General features: G+C 45.0%; 1 protein-coding gene across 1 annotated transcript in view; it reads right to left on the bottom strand.

The window, feature by feature from the left end:
* The window catches only part of LOC109513416 (uncharacterized), a 203962-nt gene that overhangs the window by 43471 nt on the left and 154644 nt on the right, over positions 1-5847 (bottom strand). The gene's annotated exons all lie outside the window — the stretch shown is intronic.

The following is a 5847-nucleotide window of genomic DNA, read 5'->3' on the forward strand; positions in this document are numbered from 1 at the left end:
TTTGGGGAAGCCGAAAGCCGCAGACAGGCGGGCAGATCCTGAGCCAGAAGCGTCATGAACACAGATCACGCTCACAGCTGGAGATGGGGGAAGAAGAGGAAGGTCAAAGGCAAGAAGGAACTGTCAGCTTCCACTATGAGTGTCGAAAGAAAGGAAAAAAAATCATCCCGCAGGAAACCGATGCCTAAAAATAGCGGTGATGATTGTGGGAGGAAAAGGGATGGTTTTGAGGCTGGAAGGTGAGACGGGCAAAGCCGCGCTTTGGGCTCGCTGCCACCAAAGCTCTCAAGTGTCCGAAAAGATAAATCCCCATCATCGTCGTCGTCATCATCGACTTTGAAGGTGGATGGTGTCGACAGCGCTTGTCCTGCCCCAAAGTTCAGCTGCAACTCCGTGTAGACTTGATAAGATTTCATCGAGGCTGCTGGGCAAATTTTAGTCCTCAAAAGGGGACACGGTCGACTTTTAAAAACAGGCAAAATGGGCTTGAAGTCATTTGTGAATCCGCAAATAATTGGCACGCCTTGGAAGTGTCATGAAAAGAAACAAACCGGGGATCCAACAAAACAAACAAAACTCGTCCATGCTTTCCCAATGCGTTCGCGCTCTTCTATTAAGTGTCACCTCCATTCGCCTCCTAGTGACTTTTTTTTCCCTACTCATTGTAATTACTTGTACTACTAATGGAGGTGCATCTGTATGCATGGGACAGCACCGGCGGCACGATGAGTTCAGTGACACCGGCGAAGCCGCCGCCTGCTTGAGCAGTAAGCGCTCAGCTATCAGAGGAGACGGGCGCCTGGCGGACGACACAGTGGCGAGCCACTTTGCCGCTTGCTACCCCGGCGCGCGTGCGACAGAGAGAGAGGCCGTGTGATGTTTCACAATCGAGCTTAGTCGTCCATGCGTAGCAAGCAGCTGGACCTGGCTGGTATTAGTATGCCCCCGCTGTCCCCACAGCCACAGAGCCGACGTTCAAATAGAAGCCCAGCCTGCTTTTTATTTTGCCAGCGTTTTAAGAGCCCAACATGAGGGGGGAAGAGTTATACTAGTACGAGTATTCACTTTTGAGCACTCACCGATACAGAGCACTGATACAAATTAAAAAACAAAAAAAGACTTTTCTTTCTGAAGCAGATGATGATTCACCAATGTGTCATTCTGACGCGGTAAAAACAGCACAGGGAATTAGGGGTTCATCTACTACCAATTTTTTGTTGATTTATAGCTGCAATAGTTGCATTTTAAGCGAAGTCTGCTCTGTTCTCATTTGTTTTAGTTTCCTCAAGCGTCGCTCTTGGTTGCTGCCATCTTTACAGGGGACAATAAAAGAAGAAGAAAAGAAAAAAGCTTCTTTTAACGGCATCTTTTTGTACATATGGGGCAGAACAAACACCAAGTTATGTTTGTTTTTTTTCCATCTCAAAACACAAAACCACACAGAACACACAAGGAAGAGAAGCCGCCACTCCAGTGGAAAAGCCCAAAGCCAACATGGCCGTCTGAGTTGTTCTGATAGTTTCTGACACTTTCGGAAAGAGAAACTTTTCACACGAAGAGAGAAAAGGGCACGCTCTACTGTCATGGAGGGAATGGGCCAACATCCCAGCGCATGTCCAGGTTGGGCCAAAAAGTTGCTCGACGCTTTTTGAATGAACTTACAGGAAGACAGAAACGTGGATGGGTGGAAGGAAAAAAGAAGGAAGCCGGGATGGAAGGAAAGGCGAGGACGGATGGAAATTCCAACAGGGAAGTGAAATATTGCAAGTAAAAAAAGAAAGACACCCCCGTTTTCATCATTTGCTAACCGTCTGTTAGCACGAGCAAAGTCCGAACCGCAGTCACAATGGGCTTTACGCATTGTCGGAAAGCGCACGCGCTATGCGGCGCTCAAGCTTCGGTGAGTAAAACGACTCGGATGTGAGTTCTGGGCCTGTCATAAAGATCATCTACGAAATTGGGGAGTACGTCATGGCAAGAAGAATCCCGCGTTGAATTTGGGAATGAGCAGCCTGGGAAAATGGGAAGATTGAAGCAGCTGTTGCGGCGAGGAGGCAGGCGAGGCAGGTGAGCCAAAGGAATGTTGTCAGGAGGAGAGGAATCACTTCTGGTAACGCCAATATGGGTCGGCATGGACTTTTGGATGTCCAGGGTGGTGAGCTCATGTCCTGCACTAACACTGGTCGCTATTCATCGGGAGGCGGGTACCGATGAATAGCGTCATCATTCAAACCAAAATAAAGTGGACATTTCGGTTGTTATTTTATGCTGTGTGAATATAAGAAAAAGTCTTATTTTTGCAATAACGTAATGGTCTGGGGAAAAAAAAATTAAATTGACAAGAATGTCGTAATGGTATGACAAAAAAGTTGTCACTTTACGAGTATAATACATACTTTTTTTTTTTTTTTTTTACGTGGTAAGAATAACTCACCATTTTGAGCCATTGATAACTCAAATGGGCTAACTCCATTTTTTTGGGCATTTGTTAGACAAGCACTCAGTACTTTTCCCAAATCATCAGTGCAACACTGGGCCAACATTACCTCCGCCACACAGCCAGATACAGTTGTTTATAGTACTGAGAGGCAAAAAAACAAAAAAAATTTGAGTTTGAGAAGATAATCGGGAGCCTCTGTGTGCCTTTGAAAGAGCCCAAGGTAGTCATCTGCACACAGCTGATAAAGACACTCACAGCTCATTAATATTCATGAGGATGCATTACTAATTGTGGATAATCCCATGGGTATTTTTATATCTCTGTTTTTCATCCCACCCATTTTTGGTGATGTTTACGGACGCTTGAATGACGGAAGTCATACGCTGTCACGCTGAACGGGATGCCGCAGCGACTCAACTGATGAAGCAAACGCATGGGGAAAGGGTCAGAATTATAGATGGGAGCAATTATTAGCGATGCAAGTTTTTTTTTTAAAGAGTCCAAATAATAATAACAATAATAATAATCATAATATAAAAATAATTTCTGCAAGTAGCATTCGTACACCTGAGCTGATTATGATGTCGAGCGAATCTCAAACGTACTGCAGCTGCAAAGTAACCCGAGTGTGGTGATTTGTTATCTGCGTTTGCTCGGAGGAGGCTTGTTTTGTTTGGAACAAAATCTCAATTTAGTGTCGAGGAGGCGGCGGCGGCCGGTTTTTTCCCCAGGAGGCGTGGTGTTTATAATGCCGCTGTCTTTGCTGCAAGGCACAAAAAACAATCAACCCCAAAAGGAGCTGCAGGTCATTTTTACTGACCGCCTGCTTCCAAAAAATGGCACCTAGGCTATTGCCTCTTTCGGAGCTACGCAGAGGAAAATATGTTGCAGAGATCGAAATGATGACATTTTCCCCATATTTTTTCAACGATATGTATAAAAAAAAATGCAAGATAGCCAATCAGAAACACAAACAAAGTCGTTTCTGGAAAAGGCACAACATCATCAAAAATGGGCAATGGAGGAATAGCAATACTGCTATCCTTTGTTCGGTCTACGCATTATATAGTATAGTGAAGGTGATGGGATTTAAAAGGTGGTACGTTAGCACGAGAACGTTACAATATGTCAAGTATGTTATACAGTCAACGTGAACAGACTGTACGAAGCACACTTGGCTGTAAAATGCCCGCTGCCCCCCTTTCCGACTCAACCCCCCACTCCATCCAAGAGGTTTGCTTTTCCACTCAACTCTCCGGCACCTCGGTGACGAGCTCCATGATATATTTATTTTTTTTCCCCCCCATATGCGCAAATTCCTGAATAACAGATAATCGACTGTTATGTTCAGCGCTGACGAATGCTTCCTATATTTATAGTGCGGCCTTAAAATAGCTCAGCGGGTGACCCCTTCCACTGAGCTACGTGGAGCAGTTGGGAAGGGGGGGAGTGTAGGGTGGTTCCCCCGTCAAGAGTGAAACACTGCTCTTATTGTACGGCCCTGGAACATGACCTTCATTTGTACAGTCACGCTGTCAAAACCTTGGTATGCTAACGTGACATCGCACGACTTAGCTTGTTGCAGCTCAGCAACGCAATGGATAGCATGGCATGTCATATGAATAGCATCGCATATCCTAGCGTTACATAGCATAACATGGGAAAACAGCATCGCACATCCAAATTACAGTACAGCAGAGCATAGCAGAGCCCTTGCGTTTCCCGCTTATGAATGTTGATGCATGAGTCTTATTAAATGCGATTGCGCGTATGAATGGAAGCGCACATCTGCGAATTCACACGGGATCGGGGTCATGATGTAGTCATGACACCGCGCCGCCTTCACACGCAATCCCTGGAACCAAAACGCTTAGTCAAGCTCAAGCCCGGACCACCAGACACCCCCCACCCATCCGTTCCGACCCCCCGCGGCACTCAAACCAGACATAGCAACAAAATACTGACGACAAAATAAAGAGGACTCGGGAGAATCTTAGTCTGAAACTCCCTCCCAAACTTTTTTTTTTTTTTTTTTTTAATAAAAGCTGAGATCACTTGAGCCACACAAAGAATCATATGATGAAATGGTGGAAAAATCTATACAGTGAGCGAGAGTGAGGTAAGCAGCCCCCCTGAGGGGGCTGCCTGCTTATTGCAATAAGTGCAAGCAATAATAAGAAATAATGCAAGTTGACGCTTACTTGAAAAGCGTCCAGAAGCGTGTCCTGAATAAAACGCACGAAGGCACACTCCAAGGTGGGGGGGAGCCCATTCATTCAAACCGGATTAAAAATAAATAAATAAATGCTTTCTTTAAGTGTATTATTAACACTTTTTTTGCTGCAGGAAAATACAGATTTATTGATTGATTTAAAGTATTATTTTTTTTCTATCTTTGGACAGGAAAAAAATTTGCTAATTCTTTGTTTTGTCATTTAGGTATGAACTGAACTTTTGGTAGGTAGATCTAGATTTTTTTATAAACAGAATTCTAATAAATGTGTCATTTATCTTCCTTTTTTTTTCCTTCATAGAAATCGTACATAAAATTCCCGTGAGCACGGGCTGCATTGATGGATGCGGCGGCGAAACGGCACCCGCACGTGTGCCAAATAAATCTCCTGATGGAGCACCCTGCTTTTGTACTTGAATCCACTAGGTTATGTTAAACACTACATACCGCCGCGTATATCCGGACGTGTGTATTCGCTGGCTAAGTGAGCCATACGACAATTGCGCACGTGGCCTATAAATCCTCGCTTGTCTTAACGGGAGCGACGAAGCATCTTTTGAGCTGCGGCTGTCTTGCTGGTGGCAGTGGCGACTCCCCTCCCCCGCCATCGATTCTCCACAACATCACAACAAGCCAAGCATGGTGGGGGCTTGGGGGTGTTGGAGGCAAGACGATGACATTTCCACATTAACGTTTTCCTAATGAAGTAACGTGCACATGTATTTTATTGAACTATATAACGCGCATCTTTCAGGAAAATTGTTTCAGTAGTGTGTCGGGATGAATATGTTTCTGTAGTGTACGCAAGAGCATCACAGCAGTTTGTGTGTTTCATTCACGTATGCAAGACTGCTACAGTGGCGCGTTTGATCGTTTTAGTAGTGCATGTGAGTGTTTCAGTAGTGTTTGTGTGAGACTGTGTATTTTAATGCTACCTGAGCCTTCCTGTAGTGCATGTGGGAGTGTTTCAGTAGTAAACGTGAGAATGTTTCAATGGTTTTTAAGGACGAACCATTTTTTACAGTTGCGTCTCCTTTCGACCAAACAACAGATGAAAATACATGTGTGCATGATGGAGAAGATATGTAATAACGTGGTGTGTGTGTGGGGTGGGGGGCGGGTGGTTGCCTTTGGGGGGGGCTGCCCCTGCTCCCTCCCTTTCATCAGAGAGGAG

Source organism: Hippocampus comes, unplaced genomic scaffold (genome assembly GCF_001891065.2).
Source record: "Hippocampus comes isolate QL1 unplaced genomic scaffold, H_comes_QL1_v1.1 scaffold116, whole genome shotgun sequence".
In the NCBI taxonomy this organism is placed as follows: Eukaryota; Metazoa; Chordata; class Actinopteri; order Syngnathiformes; family Syngnathidae; genus Hippocampus; species Hippocampus comes.